The sequence below is a fragment of the Anopheles funestus genome (assembly GCF_943734845.2).
Source record: "Anopheles funestus chromosome X unlocalized genomic scaffold, idAnoFuneDA-416_04 X_unloc_25, whole genome shotgun sequence".
Classification (NCBI taxonomy): domain Eukaryota; kingdom Metazoa; phylum Arthropoda; class Insecta; order Diptera; family Culicidae; genus Anopheles; species Anopheles funestus.
This window is the reverse complement of record NW_026045149.1, coordinates 280,001-302,478: the sequence shown is the minus strand read 5'-3', so window position 1 is coordinate 302,478 and position 22,478 is coordinate 280,001.

The following is a 22,478-nucleotide window of genomic DNA, read 5'->3' as shown; positions in this document are numbered from 1 at the left end:
AAAATTTTCTAAGTCCAGAAAATTTTCTAAGTCCCACAAAATGGAACATGATGAAGAAGATACAGAAGTTGAAAATTTTTCTAAGTCCAAAAAATTTTCTAAGTCCAGAAAATTTTCTAAGTCCAAAGTGTTGGAACAATTTCCAAAGGCCCATAGGTTGCACTGAATTTTCCTAAGTTGGCCACAAGTACCCATGAGGTATCGAGAAGGTTCACCCGAAGGACATAATATGTCCCAAAGTACCGATAGAGCACCCACAAAGAGCACCCAATTGGCCTAAGTTGGCCAAAAGTACCGATAGAGTACCCACAAGTAGCACTGAGTTGGCCTAAGTTGGCCAAAAGTACCGATAGAGTACCCACAAATAGCACCGAATGGGCCTAAGTTGGCCAAAAGTACCGATAGAGTACCCACAAGAAGCACTGAGTTGGCCTAAGTTGGCCAAAAGTACCGATAGAGTACCCACAAATAGCACCCAGTTGGCCTAAGTTGGCCAAAAGTACCGATAGAGCACCCACAAGTAGCACCCAATTGGCCTATGTTGGCCAAAAGTACCGATAGAGTACCCACAAATAGCACCCAGTTGGCCTAAGTTGGCCAAAAGTACCGATAGAGCACCCACAAGTAGCACCCAATTGGCCTATGTTGGCCAAAAGTACCGATAGAGTACCCACAAATAGCACCGAATGGGCCTAAGTTGGCCAAAAGTACCGATAGAGTACCCACAAATAGCACCGCGTTGGCCTAAGTTGGCCAAAAGTACCGATAGAGTACCCACAAGTAGCACTGAGTTGGCCTAAGTTGGCCAAAAGTACTGATAGAGTACCCACAAATAGCACCGAATGGGCCTAACATGGCCAAAAGTACCGATAGAGTACCCACAAATAGCACCGAATGGGCCTAACATGGCCAAAAGTACCGATAGAGCACCCACATATAGCACCCCATTGGCCTAAGTTGGCCAAAAGTACCGATAGAGTACCCACAAAGAGCACCCAATTGGCCTAAGTTGGCCAAAAGTACCGCCAAGTAGCACCATAGAGGCCCGAGTAGAGCGAAATGTGGGCCAAATTGAACATTTGAAAATTTTTACAAGTCCAGAAAATTTTCTAAGTCCAGAAAATTTTCTAAGTCCAAAGAGTTGGACAAATTTCCTTAGGCCCAAAGGTTGCACTGAATGTTCCTAAGTTGGCCATCAGTACCCATGAAGTATAGCGAAGGTTCACCCGAAAGACACAATACGCCCTAAAGTACCCACAGAGTACCCACAAGTTGCACCCAATTGGCCTAAGTTGGCCAGAAGTACCGACAAGTACCACCATAGAAGCCCGAGTAGAGCGAAATGTGGGCCAAAGTACCGAGTAGTTGCCACAAATGCCCAAATGGATACCAAAATGTGGTACCAAGTACCTAACTGTTGCAACAAATGCTAGCTTTCTGAGCAAAAGCTGTGGACCAATTTCGTAGAAGAACCGCCTAGGCGAAAAGGCAAAAATCGCCGAAGCTGGCCCGCTCGCAGAGCTCGCGGGCCAGGAGATACTCATAGGGCGCTTTACTAGAGTGGGGAACTTGAGAATTTTTGTGTCCGAGACTTTGGGCAACTTCGCGGCCGCCCCCTTAAAGTAAAAGATTTTCTCTGGGTGCCTAAAATTCGCAATTCCCGCAAAGTCGGGAAGACGTTAAAGTTTTTGCCCAAAAAATGGCCATCGATTTAAGGTGATTTTCCAATAAGAAAATTTTTCCTAAGATGAATTTTTTCGAATATTTCCTAAACTAAGCGTCGGAGCACATGGCCGTGAAGGAACTTTTGGTAGCTTTTGGCAAGGGCTATCGGATGAAATAATGCGAAAGGCCATCGGAGCGATATTGGATAAATGCGGGCCCATAAACGTACCTAAGAAGTGAAAATTGGTACCTTGCACGCAGGATGCAAGAAATGCTTGAGTGTTAACCATCATCGGTACCAAGTACCTAGGTTATATCGAGTGCGTAGATGGAAGTCGGTACCAAAGGGAAACCTTCCTAGGCTAGGTGCACGCAAGTGAGTATGGATCGATCAGTAGAAAGATGGGAAGCCATAGGAAACCTTCCTAGGCTAGGTGCACGCAAGTGAGTATGGATCGATCAGTAGAAAGATGGGAAGCCATAGGAAACCTTCCTAGGCTAGGTGCACGCAAGTGAGTATGGATCGATCAGTAGAAAGATGGGAAGCCATAGGAAACCTTCCTAGGCTAGGTGCACGCAAGTGAGTATGGATCGATCAGTAGAAAGTGGGAAGCCCAAGGAAACCTTCCTAGGCTAGGTGCACGCAAGTGAGTATGGATCGATCAGTAGAAAGATGGGAAGCCCAAGGAAACCTTCCTAGGCTAGGTGCACGCAAGTGAGTATGGATCGATCAGTAGAAAGATGGGAAGCCATAGGAAACCTTCCTAGGCTAGGTGCACGCAAGTGAGTATGGATCGATCAGTAGAAAGATGGGAAGCCCAAGGAAACCTTCCTAGGCTAGGTGCACGCAAGTGAGTATGGATCGATCAGTAGAAAGATGGGAAGCCATAGGAAACCTTCCTAGGCTAGGTGCACGCAAGTGAGTATGGATCGATCAGTAGAAAGATGGGAAGCCATAGGAAACCTTCCTAGGCTAGGTGCACGCAAGTGAGTATGGATCGATCAGTAGAAAGATGGGAAGCCATAGGAAACCTTCCTAGGCTAGGTGCACGCAAGTGAGTATGGATCGATCAGTAGAAAGTGGGAAGCCCAAGGAAACCTTCCTAGGCTAGGTGCACGCAAGTGAGTATGGATCGATCAGTAGAAAGATGGGAAGCCCAAGGAAACCTTCCTAGGCTAGGTGCACGCAAGTGAGTATGGATCGATCAGTAGAAAGATGGGAAGCCCAAGGAAACCTTCCTAGGCTAGGTGCACGCAAGTGAGTATGGATCGATCAGTAGAAAGATGGGAAGCCATAGGAAACCTTCCTAGGCTAGGTGCACGCAAGTGAGTATGGATCGATCAGTAGAAAGATGGGAAGCCATAGGAAACCTTCCTAGGCTAGGTGCACGCAAGTGAGTATGGATCGATCAGTAGAAAGATGGGAAGCCATAGGAAACCTTCCTAGGCTAGGTGCACGCAAGTGAGTATGGATCGATCAGTAGAAAGATGGGAAGCCATAGGAAACCTTCCTAGGCTAGGTGCACGCAAGTGAGTATGGATCGATCAGTAGAAAGATGGGAAGCCATAGGAAACCTTCCTAGGCTAGGTGCACGCAAGTGAGTATGGATCGATCAGTAGAAAGATGGGAAGCCATAGGAAACCTTCCTAGGCTAGGTGCACGCAAGTGAGTATGGATCGATCAGTAGAAAGATGGGAAGCCATAGGAAACCTTCCTAGGCTAGGTGCACGCAAGTGAGTATGGATCGATCAGTAGAAAGATGGGAAGCCCAAGGAAACCTTCCTAGGCTAGGTGCACGCAAGTGAGTATGGATCGATCAGTAGAAAGATGGGAAGCCATAGGAAACCTTCCTAGGCTAGGTGCACGCAAGTGAGTATGGATCGATCAGTAGAAAGATGGGAAGCCATAGGAAACCTTCCTAGGCTAGGTGCACGCAAGTGAGTATGGATCGATCAGTAGAAAGATGGGAAGCCATAGGAAACCTTCCTAGGCTAGGTGCACGCAAGTGAGTATGGATCGATCAGTAGAAAGATGGGAAGCCCAAGGAAACCTTCCTAGGCTAGGTGCACGCAAGTGAGTATGGATCGATCAGTAGAAAGATGGGAAGCCATAGGAAACCTTCCTAGGCTAGGTGCACGCAAGTGAGTATGGATCGATCAGTAGAAAGATGGGAAGCCCAAGGAAACCTTCCTAGGCTAGGTGCACGCAAGTGAGTATGGATCGATCAGTAGAAAGATGGGAAGCCATAGTAAACCTTCCTAGGCTAGGTGCACGCAAGTGAGTATGGATCGATCAGTAGAAAGATGGGAAGCCCAAGGAAACCTTCCTAGGCTAGGTGCACGCAAGTGAGTATGGATCGATCAGTAGAAAGATGGGAAGCCCAAGGAAACCTTCCTAGGCTAGGTGCACGCAAGTGAGTATGGATCGATCAGTAGAAAGATGGGAAGCCATAGGAAACCTTCCTAGGCTAGGTGCACGCAAGTGAGTATGGATCGATCAGTAGAAAGATGGGAAGCCCAAGGAAACCTTCCTAGGCTAGGTGCACGCAAGTGAGTATGGATCGATCAGTAGAAAGATGGGAAGCCATAGGAAACCTTCCTAGGCTAGGTGCACGCAAGTGAGTATGGATCGATCAGTAGAAAGATGGGAAGCCATAGGAAACCTTCCTAGGCTAGGTGCACGCAAGTGAGTATGGATCGATCAGTAGAAAGATGGGAAGCCATAGGAAACCTTCCTAGGCTAGGTGCACGCAAGTGAGTATGGATCGATCAGTAGAAAGATGGGAAGCCCAAGGAAACCTTCCTAGGCTAGGTGCACGCAAGTGAGTATGGATCGATCAGTAGAAAGATGGGAAGCCCAAGGAAACCTTCCTAGGCTAGGTGCACGCAAGTGAGTATGGATCGATCAGTAGAAAGATGGGAAGCCCAAGGAAACCTTCCTAGGCTAGGTGCACGCAAGTGAGTATGGATCGATCAGTAGAAAGATGGGAAGCCATAGTAAACCTTCCTAGGCTAGGTGCACGCAAGTGAGTATGGATCGATCAGTAGAAAGATGGGAAGCCCAAGGAAACCTTCCTAGGCTAGGTGCACGCAAGTGAGTATGGATCGATCAGTAGAAAGATGGGAAGCCATAGGAAACCTTCCTAGGCTAGGTGCACGCAAGTGAGTATGGATCGATCAGTAGAAAGATGGGAAGCCCAAGGAAACCTTCCTAGGCTAGGTGCACGCAAGTGAGTATGGATCGATCAGTAGAAAGATGGGAAGCCATAGTAAACCTTCCTAGGCTAGGTGCACGCAAGTGAGTATGGATCGATCAGTAGAAAGATGGGAAGCCCAAGGAAACCTTCCTAGGCTAGGTGCACGCAAGTGAGTATGGATCGATCAGTAGAAAGATGGGAAGCCATAGGAAACCTTCCTAGGCTAGGTGCACGCAAGTGAGTATGGATCGATCAGTAGAAAGATGGGAAGCCCAAGGAAACCTTCCTAGGCTAGGTGCACGCAAGTGAGTATGGATCGATCAGTAGAAAGATGGGAAGCCCAAGGAAACCTTCCTAGGCTAGGTGCACGCAAGTGAGTATGGATCGATCAGTAGAAAGATGGGAAGCCATAGGAAACCTTCCTAGGCTAGGTGCACGCAAGTGAGTATGGATCGATCAGTAGAAAGATGGGAAGCCATAGGAAACCTTCCTAGGCTAGGTGCACGCAAGTGAGTATGGATCGATCAGTAGAAAGATGGGAAGCCATAGGAAACCTTCCTAGGCTAGGTGCACGCAAGTGAGTATGGATCGATCAGTAGAAAGTGGGAAGCCCAAGGAAACCTTCCTAGGCTAGGTGCACGCAAGTGAGTATGGATCGATCAGTAGAAAGATGGGAAGCCCAAGGAAACCTTCCTAGGCTAGGTGCACGCAAGTGAGTATGGATCGATCAGTAGAAAGATGGGAAGCCCAAGGAAACCTTCCTAGGCTAGGTGCACGCAAGTGAGTATGGATCGATCAGTAGAAAGATGGGAAGCCATAGGAAACCTTCCTAGGCTAGGTGCACGCAAGTGAGTATGGATCGATCAGTAGAAAGATGGGAAGCCATAGGAAACCTTCCTAGGCTAGGTGCACGCAAGTGAGTATGGATCGATCAGTAGAAAGATGGGAAGCCATAGGAAACCTTCCTAGGCTAGGTGCACGCAAGTGAGTATGGATCGATCAGTAGAAAGATGGGAAGCCATAGGAAACCTTCCTAGGCTAGGTGCACGCAAGTGAGTATGGATCGATCAGTAGAAAGATGGGAAGCCATAGGAAACCTTCCTAGGCTAGGTGCACGCAAGTGAGTATGGATCGATCAGTAGAAAGATGGGAAGCCATAGGAAACCTTCCTAGGCTAGGTGCACGCAAGTGAGTATGGATCGATCAGTAGAAAGATGGGAAGCCATAGGAAACCTTCCTAGGCTAGGTGCACGCAAGTGAGTATGGATCGATCAGTAGAAAGATGGGAAGCCCTAGGAAACCTTCCTAGGCTAGGTGCACGCAAGTGAGTATGGATCGATCAGTAGAAAGATGGGAAGCCATAGGAAACCTTCCTAGGCTAGGTGCACGCAAGTGAGTATGGATCGATCAGTAGAAAGATGGGAAGCCATAGGAAACCTTCCTAGGCTAGGTGCACGCAAGTGAGTATGGATCGATCAGTAGAAAGATGGGAAGCCATAGGAAACCTTCCTAGGCTAGGTGCACGCAAGTGAGTATGGATCGATCAGTAGAAAGATGGGAAGCCCAAGGAAACCTTCCTAGGCTAGGTGCACGCAAGTGAGTATGGATCGATCAGTAGAAAGATGGGAAGCCATAGGAAACCTTCCTAGGCTAGGTGCACGCAAGTGAGTATGGATCGATCAGTAGAAAGATGGGAAGCCCAAGGAAACCTTCCTAGGCTAGGTGCACGCAAGTGAGTATGGATCGATCAGTAGAAAGATGGGAAGCCCAAGGAAACCTTCCTAGGCTAGGTGCACGCAAGTGAGTATGGATCGATCAGTAGAAAGATGGGAAGCCATAGGAAACCTTCCTAGGCTAGGTGCACGCAAGTGAGTATGGATCGATCAGTAGAAAGATGGGAAGCCCTAGGAAACCTTCCTAGGCTAGGTGCACGCAAGTGAGTATGGATCGATCAGTAGAAAGATGGGAAGCCATAGGAAACCTTCCTAGGCTAGGTGCACGCAAGTGAGTATGGATCGATCAGTAGAAAGATGGGAAGCCATAGGAAACCTTCCTAGGCTAGGTGCACGCAAGTGAGTATGGATCGATCAGTAGAAAGATGGGAAGCCATAGGAAACCTTCCTAGGCTAGGTGCACGCAAGTGAGTATGGATCGATCAGTAGAAAGTGGGAAGCCCAAGGAAACCTTCCTAGGCTAGGTGCACGCAAGTGAGTATGGATCGATCAGTAGAAAGATGGGAAGCCCAAGGAAACCTTCCTAGGCTAGGTGCACGCAAGTGAGTATGGATCGATCAGTAGAAAGATGGGAAGCCATAGGAAACCTTCCTAGGCTAGGTGCACGCAAGTGAGTATGGATCGATCAGTAGAAAGATGGGAAGCCCAAGGAAACCTTCCTAGGCTAGGTGCACGCAAGTGAGTATGGATCGATCAGTAGAAAGATGGGAAGCCATAGGAAACCTTCCTAGGCTAGGTGCACGCAAGTGAGTATGGATCGATCAGTAGAAAGATGGGAAGCCATAGGAAACCTTCCTAGGCTAGGTGCACGCAAGTGAGTATGGATCGATCAGTAGAAAGATGGGAAGCCATAGGAAACCTTCCTAGGCTAGGTGCACGCAAGTGAGTATGGATCGATCAGTAGAAAGTGGGAAGCCCAAGGAAACCTTCCTAGGCTAGGTGCACGCAAGTGAGTATGGATCGATCAGTAGAAAGATGGGAAGCCCAAGGAAACCTTCCTAGGCTAGGTGCACGCAAGTGAGTATGGATCGATCAGTAGAAAGATGGGAAGCCCAAGGAAACCTTCCTAGGCTAGGTGCACGCAAGTGAGTATGGATCGATCAGTAGAAAGATGGGAAGCCATAGGAAACCTTCCTAGGCTAGGTGCACGCAAGTGAGTATGGATCGATCAGTAGAAAGATGGGAAGCCATAGGAAACCTTCCTAGGCTAGGTGCACGCAAGTGAGTATGGATCGATCAGTAGAAAGATGGGAAGCCATAGGAAACCTTCCTAGGCTAGGTGCACGCAAGTGAGTATGGATCGATCAGTAGAAAGATGGGAAGCCATAGGAAACCTTCCTAGGCTAGGTGCACGCAAGTGAGTATGGATCGATCAGTAGAAAGATGGGAAGCCATAGGAAACCTTCCTAGGCTAGGTGCACGCAAGTGAGTATGGATCGATCAGTAGAAAGATGGGAAGCCATAGGAAACCTTCCTAGGCTAGGTGCACGCAAGTGAGTATGGATCGATCAGTAGAAAGATGGGAAGCCATAGGAAACCTTCCTAGGCTAGGTGCACGCAAGTGAGTATGGATCGATCAGTAGAAAGATGGGAAGCCCAAGGAAACCTTCCTAGGCTAGGTGCACGCAAGTGAGTATGGATCGATCAGTAGAAAGATGGGAAGCCATAGGAAACCTTCCTAGGCTAGGTGCACGCAAGTGAGTATGGATCGATCAGTAGAAAGATGGGAAGCCATAGGAAACCTTCCTAGGCTAGGTGCACGCAAGTGAGTATGGATCGATCAGTAGAAAGATGGGAAGCCATAGGAAACCTTCCTAGGCTAGGTGCACGCAAGTGAGTATGGATCGATCAGTAGAAAGATGGGAAGCCCAAGGAAACCTTCCTAGGCTAGGTGCACGCAAGTGAGTATGGATCGATCAGTAGAAAGATGGGAAGCCATAGGAAACCTTCCTAGGCTAGGTGCACGCAAGTGAGTATGGATCGATCAGTAGAAAGATGGGAAGCCCAAGGAAACCTTCCTAGGCTAGGTGCACGCAAGTGAGTATGGATCGATCAGTAGAAAGATGGGAAGCCATAGTAAACCTTCCTAGGCTAGGTGCACGCAAGTGAGTATGGATCGATCAGTAGAAAGATGGGAAGCCCAAGGAAACCTTCCTAGGCTAGGTGCACGCAAGTGAGTATGGATCGATCAGTAGAAAGATGGGAAGCCCAAGGAAACCTTCCTAGGCTAGGTGCACGCAAGTGAGTATGGATCGATCAGTAGAAAGATGGGAAGCCATAGGAAACCTTCCTAGGCTAGGTGCACGCAAGTGAGTATGGATCGATCAGTAGAAAGATGGGAAGCCCAAGGAAACCTTCCTAGGCTAGGTGCACGCAAGTGAGTATGGATCGATCAGTAGAAAGATGGGAAGCCATAGGAAACCTTCCTAGGCTAGGTGCACGCAAGTGAGTATGGATCGATCAGTAGAAAGATGGGAAGCCATAGGAAACCTTCCTAGGCTAGGTGCACGCAAGTGAGTATGGATCGATCAGTAGAAAGATGGGAAGCCATAGGAAACCTTCCTAGGCTAGGTGCACGCAAGTGAGTATGGATCGATCAGTAGAAAGATGGGAAGCCCAAGGAAACCTTCCTAGGCTAGGTGCACGCAAGTGAGTATGGATCGATCAGTAGAAAGATGGGAAGCCCAAGGAAACCTTCCTAGGCTAGGTGCACGCAAGTGAGTATGGATCGATCAGTAGAAAGATGGGAAGCCCAAGGAAACCTTCCTAGGCTAGGTGCACGCAAGTGAGTATGGATCGATCAGTAGAAAGATGGGAAGCCATAGTAAACCTTCCTAGGCTAGGTGCACGCAAGTGAGTATGGATCGATCAGTAGAAAGATGGGAAGCCCAAGGAAACCTTCCTAGGCTAGGTGCACGCAAGTGAGTATGGATCGATCAGTAGAAAGATGGGAAGCCATAGGAAACCTTCCTAGGCTAGGTGCACGCAAGTGAGTATGGATCGATCAGTAGAAAGATGGGAAGCCCAAGGAAACCTTCCTAGGCTAGGTGCACGCAAGTGAGTATGGATCGATCAGTAGAAAGTGGGAAGCCCAGTACCAAATGCCCTAGTGAAGACCGTAAACGAATATCATGAACCGAGAAGGAGCACCAAATGCCCTAGTGAAGACCGTAAACGAATATCATGAACCGATAAGGAGCACCAAATGCCCTAGTGAAGACCGTAAACGAATATCATGAACCGATAAGGAGCACCAAATGCCCTAGTGAAGACCGTAAACGAATATCATGAACCGAGAAGTAGCAACGAATGCCTGAAAAAGTACCAAGTCCACGGTATAGAGTAACGAGAGTTAACCGCCGTGATGTATGCAATGAGGGCAGCCATTGCATGGGTTCTGGACTTGGTTCGCGAATAACTTTTTTGCTAGACATCGGACAAAGTTGACGTGGAAGAACGAAATGTAGCATTTGGTGCCACCTATCCAAAACTTTTTCAAGATTGAAGATCCGATCGATACAGCCTGAGTTATAGGCAAAAGTTGGTGCAAAATTGAGCATTTTTAATGGTGAAAAATCGGTACTCCTCGAATAGCTCCTGTTGGAAGCATCGGACCACATGGTCGTGGAGGAACATATTGTAGCGCGCGGTGTCAAGTATCGACACCCAAAACCGCATGTCCGATGGACGGAAAATGACCAAGTTATAGTGAAAACTTGGTTGCACCAAATTCCCGAAGAAGTGCAACGAGAAGGTGAATGCGATGGTTGTTCGTCGAATAGCTCCGGCCAGAGACATGTTAGCGATTAGTGGTGCATGGAAGAAATCTAGCCACAAGTGCCATCTACCCATGGCCAGAAGAAAGTGTGGCCATATCTTGGATACCGGCGGAGCTATGGTGCAAATACGGGCCAAAAATGGTGCAAGTTGGACCAAAAATCCGACCAAGTGCGCGAGGCGCTTTCGTGAATAGCTCCGGCCACAGACATGGTAGCGATTAGTGGTGCATGGAAGAAATCTAGCCACAAGTGCCATCTACCCATGGCCAGAAGAAAGTGTGGCCATATCTTGGATACCGGCGGAGCTATGGGGCAAATATGGGCCAAAAATGGTGCAAGTTGGACCAAAAATCCGACCAAGTGCGCGAGGCGCTTTCGTGAATAGCTCCGGCCACAGACATGGTAGCGATTAGTGGTGCATGGAAGAAATCTAGCCACAAGTGCCATCTACCCATGGCCAGAAGAAAGTGTGGCCATATCTTGGATACCGGCGGAGCTATGGGGCAAATATGGGCCAAAAATGGTGCAAGTTGGACCAAAAATCCGAAAAAGTACCTAGGTAAATGCGATGGTTGTTCGTCGAATAGCTCCGGCCACAGACATGGTAGCGATTAGTGGTGCATGGAAGAAATCTAGCCACAAGTGCCATCTACCCATGGCCAGAAGAAAGTGTGGCCATATCTTGGATACCGGCGGAGCTATGGGGCAAATATGGGCCAAAAATGGTGCAAGTTGGACCAAAAATCCGAAAAAGTACCTAGGTAAATGCGATGGTTGTTCGTCGAATAGCTCCGGCCACAGACATGGTAGCGATTAGTGGTGCATGGAAGAAATCTAGCCACAAGTGCCATCTACCCATGGCCAGAAGAAAGTGTGGCCATATCTTGGATACCGGCGGAGCTATGGGGCAAATACGGGCCAAAAATGGTGCAAGTTGGACCAAAAATCCGAAAAAGTACCTAGGTAAATGCGATGGTTGTTCGTCGAATAGCTCCGGCCACAGACATGGTAGCGATTAGTGGTGCATGGAAGAAATCTAGCCACAAGTGCCATCTACCCATGGCCAGAAGAAAGTGTGGCCATATCTTGGATACCGGCGGAGCTATGGGGCAAATATGGGCCAAAAATGGTGCAAGTTGGACCAAAAATCCGACCAAGTGCGCGAGGCGCTTTCGTGAATAGCTCCGGCCACAGACATGGTAGCGATTAGTGGTGCATGGAAGAAATCTAGCCACAAGTGCCATCTACCCATGGCCAGAAGAAAGTGTGGCCATATCTTGGATACCGGCGGAGCTATGGGGCAAATATGGGCCAAAAATGGTGCAAGTTGGACCAAAAATCCGACCAAGTGCGCGAGGCGCTTTCGTGAATAGCTCCGGCCACAGACATGGTAGCGATTAGTGGTGCATGGAAGAAATCTAGCCACAAGTGCCATCTACCCATGGCCAGAAGAAAGTGTGGCCATATCTTGGATACCGGCGGAGCTATGGGGCAAATATGGGCCAAAAATGGTGCAAGTTGGACCAAAAATCCGAAAAAGTACCTAGGTAAATGCGATGGTTGTTCGTCGAATAGCTCCGGCCACAGACATGGTAGCGATTAGTGGTGCATGGAAGAAATCTAGCCACAAGTGCCATCTACCCATGGCCAGAAGAAAGTGTGGCCATATCTTGGATACCGGCGGAGCTATGGGGCAAATATGGGCCAAAAATGGTGCAAGTTGGACCAAAAATCCGAAAAAGTACCTAGGTAAATGCGATGGTTGTTCGTCGAATAGCTCCGGCCACAGACATGGTAGCGATTAGTGGTGCATGGAAGAAATCTAGCCACAAGTGCCATCTACCCATGGCCAGAAGAAAGTGTGGCCATATCTTGGATACCGGCGGAGCTATGGGGCAAATATGGGCCAAAAATGGTGCAAGTTGGACCAAAAATCCGAAAAAGTACCTAGGTAAATGCGATGGTTGTTCGTCGAATAGCTCCGGCCACAGACATGGTAGCGATTAGTGGTGCATGGAAGAAATCTAGCCACAAGTGCCATCTACCCATGGCCAGAAGAAAGTGTGGCCATATCTTGGATACCGGCGGAGCTATGGGGCAAATATGGGCCAAAAATGGTGCAAGTTGGACCAAAAATCCGAAAAAGTACCTAGGTAAATGCGATGGTTGTTCGTCGAATAGCTCCGGCCACAGACATGGTAGCGATTAGTGGTGCATGGAAGAAATCTAGCCACAAGTGCCATCTACCCATGGCCAGAAGAAAGTGTGGCCATATCTTGGATACCGGCGGAGCTATGGTGCAAATACGGGCCAAAAATGGTGCAAGTTGGACCAAAAATCCGACCAAGTGCGCGAGACGCTTTCGTGAATAGCTCCGGCCACAGACATGGTAGCGATTAGTGGTGCATGGAAGAAATCTAGCCACAAGTGCCATCTACCCATGGCCAGAAGAAAGTGTGGCGCTATCTTGGATACCGGCGGAGCTATGGGGCAAATATGGGCCAAAAATGGTGAAGTTGGACCAAAAATCCGACCAAGTGCGCGAGGCGCTTTCGTGAATAGCTCCGGCCACAGACATGGTAGCGATTAGTGGTGCATGGAAGAAATCTAGCCACAAGTGCCATCTACCCATGGCCAGAAGAAAGTGTGGCCATATCTTGGATACCGGCGGAGCTATGGGGCAAATATGGGCCAAAAATGGGTAAACTTGTACGGTCCAAAGCCAAGGGTAAATTTTTTTATTCCTCTAATAACTTCTACCACAGACATTGAATCGGTTCGTGATGTATGGATGAAATGTAGCAAACAGTTGGAGCTACCCATAAAATCTTAAAGATTGACGATCCAATGCATAGAACCGGAGTAATGTGCGATACTTGGTGAAAAATCGAGTGAAAAATTAACTATAAACTGTTTTTGGCCCATAACTCGAATACTAGACATCGGAAGGGGGGGTCGTAGAACGATTTTTTGTTGCCCTATCGATTCCCTATCGAACGAGCAAAAGTTGTGTTTTTGACCAAAAAGTACCCCCACTCTAGTAAAATTGGCCTGATTTTACTAGTCCCCGGTACCCGTACAGGCAAAATGAGCAAAATGCTCAAGTATGAATGGTTTTTGGCCCATAACTCGAATACTAGACGTCGCAGGGGGGTGTCGTGGAACAATTTTTGGTAGCCCTTGAAATTATCTATCGAATGACATATACTTGATTTTTGGCCAAAAAGTTCCCTAGACTAGTAAAAATCGCATCATTTTACTAGAGTCGGGTACCCTGGACGAAAAACCGCTATAGTTGCGGTTTTTGGCTAATAACTCTAATACTAGACGTCGCAGGGGGGTGTCGTGGAACAATTTTTGGTAGCCCTTGAAATTATCTATCGAATGACATATACTTGATTTTTGGCCAAAAAGTTCCCTAGACTAGTAAAAATCGCATCATTTTACTAGAGTCGGGTACCCTGGACGAAAAACCGCTATAGTTGCGGTTTTTGGCTAATAACTCGAATACTAGACGTCGCAGGGGGGTGTCGTGGAACAATTTTTGGTAGCCCTTGAAATTATCTATCGAATGACATATACTTGATTTTTTGACCAAAAAGTTCCTAGACTAGTAAAAATCGCATCATTTTACTAGAGTCGGGTACCCTGTACGAAAAACCGCTATAGTTGCGGTTTTTGGTCAATAACTCGAATACTAGACGTCGGAGGGGGGTGCCGTAGAACAATTTTTTGTAGCCCTTGAAATTACCTTTCGAATGATATATAGTGGTTTTTTGGTCAAACAGTGACCCCGAGACTAGTAACCCTCCATACACAAAACCGCCTAAAAAGTTTTGGTTTTGCAAAATTTTGAAAAGTGCGTCAAAAAAATTTTTTCAAAAAGTACCAAATCGTGATCAGAACTCACTATAGACCATAAAAAGTGAAATCCGATGGTCATTTGCAACACTTGGTCAATCGAGAAAAATTTCACTTTTTTACTAGAGTCGGGTACCCTGAACGAAAAATCGCTCAAGTGATGGTTTTTGGCCAATAACTCGAATACTAGACGTCGGAGGGGGGTGCCGTAGAACAATTTTTTGTAGCCCTTGAAATTACCTTTCGAATGATATATAGTGGTTTTTCGGTCAAACAGTGACCCCGAGACTAGTAACCCTCCATACACAAAACCGCCTACAAAAACTTTGTTTTGAAAAATTTTGAAAAGTTCAAAAAAATTTTTTTTTCAAAAACTACTAAAACGTGATAAGAACTTACTATAGACCATAAAAAGTGATATCCGATGATAATTTGCAAAAGTTGGTAACTAGTAAAAAATTTCACTTTTTTACTAGAGTCGGTGCAACGAGAAAAAAAAAGTCCGTGATGGAGAAAAATGGCACGTTTTCCACGCCTGTACGCTTTCGTTTACTATATAGGGGGTAGGTGAGCCAGAAGCATGATTTTGACTGAGTATGTATCTTTATGAATTGGACCCTTCTAAATCGATTGAGACTACCCCCAGGACGATCGGACGACTGCTTCTGGCTCAAAATGTGGTTTTTAGATTTTGATCGTCAATTATGCGAGAAAAAATCGATTAGAAGTAAAGATACGAAATGCTTGGTCTAAGTTGGGAAACGACTTCGGATATTTGTTGGACGTTGTCGTAGAAGGTCCGAGGACCAAGGAAAAGTGATTTCCAAGTGGATTTATGCACTATTAGTCGTTGGTAAGATGTGAAATTAGTAGAACTTACCATACAGTTTGCGAAGTTGAAGCAATCGGTTGGTGAATATGGTACTGTCTGTCCAATTTGGTGGTTCGGAATGAGTGAAACGATGTTGATGATGGATAGACGTTCCGATTGCCCCCGATCGGGGAACATATAGTGGTCTTTAAGGTCCAAGTACCTATGTTTTGGTAAGCAGAACTGAGAGTTAAAGGATGAAAGTCGGCCATTCCTAATATCATCCTATCGGTGGTTCGCGAGTTGTTTGAGGACCGGAGCAGCTCGCGATGAAACGGTCCTAGGGTATTGGTTATCCATCCAAGGAAGAGTAAATGCGATCCTAGATGTGTGTCGTTGGCCGTTCTACCGGTATCGCCTATCGATGAGATATCGACGGGCATGCCTTACTCGAAAGTTGAATTCTAGGATCGATGGTCAAACAGACCTATGAGAGATAAACCAAACTGAACACGTATTGATGTCGGCTTTTCCTATCATTTGATGCCGCAGGTTGTTTAGGGACCGGAGCAACTTGCGGCCGAGACGGTCCCCGGGGGTTTCTTTCTCCAAGGAGTGGAAACTATTAAGCAAGAGTTGTAGCAAGATACGATCCTCTGATGTGTCGTTGGCCGTTCATGCGGTATCGCCTGTCGATGAGATATCGATGGGCATGCCTTACTCTACCGACCTTCTAATTGAGAGTATTAATCAGGGATCGATGGTCAAACAAGACCAATGAGCGATAAACCAAACTGAACACGTATTGATGTCGGCTTTTCCTATCATTTGATGCCGCAGGTTGTTTAGGGACCGGAGCAGCTTGCGGCCGAGACGGTCCCCGGGGGTTTCTTTCTCCAAGGAGAAGAAACGATTAAGCAAAAGTTGTAGCAAGATACGATCCTCTGATGTGTCGTTGGCCGTTCAAGCGGTATCGCCTGTCGATGAGATATCGATGGGCATGCCTTACTCTCCCGACTGGATTACTGAGAGTTTAATCAGGGATCGATGGTCAAACAGACCAATGAGCGATAAACCAAACTGAACACATATTGATGTCGGCATTTCCTATCATTTGTCGCAGGTTGTTTAGGGACCGGAGCAGCTTGCGACCGAGACGGTCCCCGGGGGTTTCTTTCTCCAAGGAGTGGAAACGATTAAGCAAAAGTCGTAGCAATAATCGATCACCTGATGTGTCGTTGGCCGTTCTTGCGGTATCGCCTGTCGATGAGATATCGATGGGCATGCCTTACTCTCCTGACTGTTTAATTGAGAGTTATAATCAGGGATCGATGGTCAAAAAGACCTATGAGCGATAAACCAAACTGAACACATATTGATGTCGGCATTTCCTATCATTTGTCGCAGGTTGTTTGGGGACCGGAGCAGCTTGCGACCGAGACGGTCCCTTCCCGAAAGATGGTGAACCGAGTCGTCTGGCGTAAAAACCGGACGACTCGAAAGGGCTTGACCCTTTCAAGTGAGCGATAATCACATTCTACGCTCAGTTCGACAGCTACAAGGCAATCACTCGCTATGTTCAGAGCTAATACATGCAACATGCCGGCATTGTTTCCACCGACGCATGGATTCAAGACTGGTGCACTTATTAGTTAAACCGTTCGCCTCCGGGTGTTTCGAGTTCAAGTCTGGATGAGGATTGTTCTTGCTGGTAATAGCTTGAGCCCCTGAATAAGGGGTCGAAGCGTACATCTTGAGACCATGTACAACATATTACCAAATCGGCACCATGGGTTCGGGTGCAAGTGATGTAACCGTGAAAGATGTTGAGCAGCCCAACATCGGTTTACACACGCATAATAGGAAGGCAGCGCTGTCGACTGGTCAGTCGTGTAAGAAGTGTGCATTATCGATCACAAATATATTGGTGATCTGTAGGTTGCGCATACACCATGCCCGGTGTAAAGTGCCGTGGTCCCCCCCGGGGGGCTGCATCAAACCGTTCGCCACGCGAACTACCCAATGGAACGAACTCGATGCATTTAATAAGAAGAAGAGATGATAATGAAACACGGTCGATTTAAGAGTTGAAAACGTTGAAATGCCTATAAGCAAGTCTTAAGTTGGTGGTTTCGTTGTGCCCCAACAAATTGGTGCCTTACCCTACACCAAAGAGCCATTCAACATGGTTCAAGTGAGCGATAATCACATTCTACGCTCAGTTCGACAGCTACAAGGCAATCACTCGCTATGTTCAGAGCTAATACATGCAACATGCCGGCATTGTTTCCACCGACGCATGGATTCAAGACTGGTGCACTTATTAGTTAAACCGTTCGCCTCCGGGTGTTTCGAGTTCAAGTCTGGATGAGGATTGTTCTTGCTGGTAATAGCTTGAGCCCCTGAATAAGGGGTCGAAGCGTACATCTTGAGACCATGTACAACATATTACCAAATCGGCACCATGGGTTCGGGTGCAAGTGATGTAACCGTGAAAGATGTTGAGCAGCCCAACATCGGTTTACACACGCATAATAGGAAGGCAGCGCTGTCGACTGGTCAGTCGTGTAAGAAGTGTGCATTATCGATCTCCAATATATGAGCTCAGTATGACAGCCCAATTGGTAATCCTCGGGACCTCCAGAAAGGAAGCTGGATGAGGATTACCAAATCGAAAGTTGATAAGTGTAGTGGTACCACTTAGTCAACTTGTATCCCGAAAGATGGTGAACCGAGTCGTCTGGCGTAAAAACCGGACGACTCGAAAGGGCTTGACCCTTTCAAGTGAGCGATAATCACGCTCTACGCTCAGTTCGACAGCTGCAAGGCAATCACTCGCTAAGTTCAGAGCTAATACATGCAACACGCCGGCATTGTTTCCACCGACGCATGGATTCAAGACTGGTGCACTTATTAGTTAAACCGTTCGCCTCCGGGTGTTTCGAGTTCAAGTCTGGATGAGGATTGTTCTTGCTGGTAATAGCTTGAGCCCTTAAGGGGTCGAAGCGTACATCTTGAGACCATGTACAACATATTACCAAATCGGCACCATGGGTTCTGGTGCAAGTGATGTAACCGTGAAAGATGTTGAGCAGCCCAACATCGGTTTACACACGCATAATAGGAAGGCAGCGCTGTCGACTGGTCAGTCGTGTAAGAAGTGTGCATTATCGATCACAAATATATTGTGATCTGTAGGTTGCGCATACACCATACCCGGTGTAAAGTGCCGTGGTCCCCCCCGGGGGGCTGCATCAAACCGTTCGCCACGCGAACTACCCAATGGAACGAACTCGATGCATTTAATAAGAAGAAGAGATGATAATGAAACACGGTCGATTTAAGAGTTGAAAACGTTGAAATGCCTATAAGCAAGTCTTAAGTTGGTGGTGACCGTTACGCCCCAACAAATTGGTGCCTTACCCTACACCAAAGAGCCATTCAACATGGTTCAAGTGAGCGATAATCACGCTCTACGCTCAGTATGACAGCTGCAAGGCAATCACTCGCTAAGTTCAGAGCTAATACATGCAACACGCCGGCATTGTTTCCACCGACGCATGGATTCAAGACTGGTGCACTTATTAGTTAAACCGTTCGCCTCCGGGTGTTTCGAGTTCAAGTCTGGATGAGGATTGTTCTTGCTGGTAATAGCTTGAGCCCCTGAATAAGGGGCCGAAGCGTACATCTTGAGAGTAAATGTACAACATATTACCAAATCGGCACCGTGGGTTCTGGTGCAAGTGATGTAACCATGAAAGATGTTGAGCAGCCCAACATCGGTTTACACACGCATAAGGGGTTTATTGTTATCTGTAGGTTGCGCATACACCATACCCGGTGTAAAGTGCCGTGGTCCCCCAGGGGGCTGCATCAAAACGTTCGCCATGCGAACTACCCAATGGAACGAACTCGATGTATTGAAAGAGATGAACAATTAATAGCGAGAATAGGGGCCCGGAAGCAATTCCGCGGCCCTACGGTCGATTCAAGAGTTGAAACGTTGTACAATCGTGGATAGCACCTAGTGCTAATATGGTGAGAGATAATGTGTGAGGAAATTTAGTTTCCTAAAGTTTAGTTAGTGGTTTCCGTTGTGCCCTAACAAACTTAAAGTTGGTGGTGACCGTTACACCCCAACAAATTGGTGCCTTACCCAACACCAAAGAGCCATTCCATATGGTTCTAGAGAGAGAGAGTTGTGTGGAAATTTATTTCCCACTAAGCGAGTGTGTGTCTGTAGTGGAACGAATTCTGGTTGATCCTACCAGTAATATACGCTTGTCTCAAAGGTTAAGCCATGCATGTCTAAGTACAAACATAAATGAATGTGAAACCGCATAAGGCTCAGTATAACAGCTATAATTCACAAGATCATCCTACCACTAGTTACTTGGATAACTGTGGAAAATCCAGAGCTAATACATGCAACATGCCGGGACTGTTGCCCTCGCGGGTAGCTGAACTGGTGCACTTATTAGTTAAACCAATCGCCTCCGGGCGGCTTGAGTTGAAGTCTGGATAAGGACGCAGATCGTATGGTCGCTTGTCGACTGACGACAGATCTTTCAAATGTCTGCCCTATCAACTATTGATGGTAGTGTAGAGGACTACCATGGTTGCGACGGGTAACGGGGAATCAGGGTTCGATTCCGGAGAGGGAGCCTGAGAAATGGCTACCACATCCAAGGAAGGCAGCAGGCGCGTAAATTACCCAATCCCAGTACGGGGAGGTAGTGACGAGAAATAACAATATGGACCTCTCTAACGATGGTCCATAATTGGAATGAGTTGAGTATAAATCCTTCAACAAGGATCAAGTGGAGGGCAAGTCTGGTGCCAGCAGCCGCGGTAATTCCAGCTCCACTAGCGTATATTAAAGTTGTTGCGGTTAAAACGTTCGAAGTTGATTGCCCGTCCAGACACGTGACCGCCACGGGCGCCCGGTTACACGCCGGGGCCGTTCGTGCGCGCGCTCACGGCTGCGACTCACAATGGTGTACTTGGGCGTTACTCTGTGAACGAGTACCGTGCTACCGGTTAACTCCGGCACGGGCTCCTCATGGTGCTCAAGATACTCACATTTACCTTGAACAAATTAGAGTGCTCAAAGCAGGCTAAGACAAAGCGTCCGGCCCCCCCGTGGGGTTGGCGTTGGCCGAGAATAATCTTGCATGGAATAATGGAATATGACCTCGGTTTATACGATTTCGTTGGTTTGTCAGAAACCTAGAGGTAATGATTAACAGAAGTAGTTGGGGGCATTGGTATTACGGCGCGAGAGGTGAAATTCGTAGACCGTCGTAGGACCAACTGAAGCGAAAGCGTTTGCCATGGATGCTTTCTTTAATCAAGAACGAAAGTTAGAGGATCGAAGGCGATTAGATACCGCCCTAGTTCTAACCGTAAACGATGCCAATTAGCAATTGGGAGACGCTACCCCTATTCGGTGCTCTCAGTCGCTTCCGGGAAACCAAAATCGGGTTCCGGGGGAAGTATGGTTGCAAAGTTGAAACTTAAAGGAATTGACGGAAGGGCACCACAAGAAGTGGAGCTTGCGGCTTAATTTGACTCAACACGGGAAAATTTACCAGGTCCAAACTTATCGAGGTAAGACAGATTGATAGCTCTTTCTCAAATTTAAGGGTAGTGGTGCATGGCCGTTCTTAGTTCGTGGAATGATTTGTCTGGTTAATTCCGATAACGAACGTGACTCAAACATGCTAACTAGAACGCTGTCAGCAGTGCGCCTCCGGGCGCACCTGACGTTACAGCCGGGCGGCGCCTTCACGGGCGGTCGTCGGCTACGTTTGCCCTGCTTAGCGGGACAACTTGTGTTTAGCAAGCTGAGAATGAGCGATAACAGGTCCGTGATGCCCTTAGATGTTCTGGGCTGCACGCGTGCTACAATGTGGGTCGCAGCGTGTTCTCGCCAATAGGCGCCCCCATTCCGAGAGGAACGGGAAATCACTAAAATGCCCATCTAGTCGGGATTGGGGACTGCAACGGTCCCCATGAACCTGGAATTTCTAGTAAGCACTAGTCATTAGCTAGTGCTGATTACGTCCCTGCCCTTTGTACACACCGCCCGTCGCTACTACCGATGGATTATTTAGTGAGGTTTCTGGAGGCTTACCTTCCGCGGTTCCTTCGTGAGCTGCAGCTGGCATGGCTGAAGTTGACCGAACTTGATGATTTAGAGGAAGTAAAAGTCGTAACAAGGTTTCCGTAGGTGAACCTGCGGAAGGATCATTACTGATGATCGTCCGCGAGTGACCAACCATGGGCTGCCTTCGGTGTAGCTCGGTCGCTCGCTTGCTATGTGTCAGAATTTGTTGAAAGCCAACTCGTTCGTTGTACACTTTGATGGGTGACCATCACTGTGTCTCCGTGCCGAGCTAGATCTCCCCTAGCTGTAAGGCACTTGAACGCCCCTTCGACGACGAGTTGCATGTGTGTGGTATGTGTCAGAATCTGGTGAAGCTTTCTGCATGTGATGTGCCTTGTGTGGATCCGTGGCCATTGCATTGTGTCTGGTGCTTAGATACCCAGACACTTAGAACGCTTGCGCGGAAAGCAAACTCGATCGTTGTACACTTTGATGGGTGACCATCACTGTGTCTCCGTGCCGTGCTAGATCCCCCCTAGCCGTAAGGCACTTTGAACGCCCCTTCGACGACGAGTTACAAGAGTGTGGTATGTGTCAGAATCTGGTGAAGCTTTCTGCATGTGATGTGCCTTGTGTGGATCCGTGGCCATTGCATTGTGTCTGGTGTGTAGGTACCCAGACACTTAGAACGCTTGCGCGGAAAGCAAACTCGATCGTTGTACACTTTGATGGGCAACCATCACTGTGTCTCCGTGCCGTGCTAGATCTCCCCTAGCCGTAAGGCACTTTGAACGCCCCTTCGACGACGAGTTACAAGAGTGTGGTATGTGTCATAATCTGCTGAAGCTTTCTGCATGTGATGTGCCTTGTGTGGATCCGTGGCCATTGCATTGTGTCTGGTGTGTAGGTACCCAGACACTTAAGCAAACTCGATCGTTGTACACTGTGATGGGCGAGCATCACTGTGTCTCCGTGCCGTGTAAGAGCTCCCCTGGCCATCAGGCACTTGAAAGGTCCTTCGACGACGAGTTACAATAGTGGTGTGTTAGATACGTCAGGTGATGGTATCTACTGTTGTGCAATACGTATCCGGCCACGGCACGGAACGAACGGGAACTGTGGTGCAGACATACAAAGAGTTAAGCCTATTAGTCATTAACTCTAAGGACGGGGCCATGGGGCGGTACGCAAAGGATACGGATGAGCGAGTATGCAGGCCCAATACTCAATAGCTCGATCCGATCCAAGCACATGAGTTGACTGCGGCGCCAGGTTAACCAATGTGCTAGATTCTATTTGGCCAGTAGAATCTTGTGTCTTATG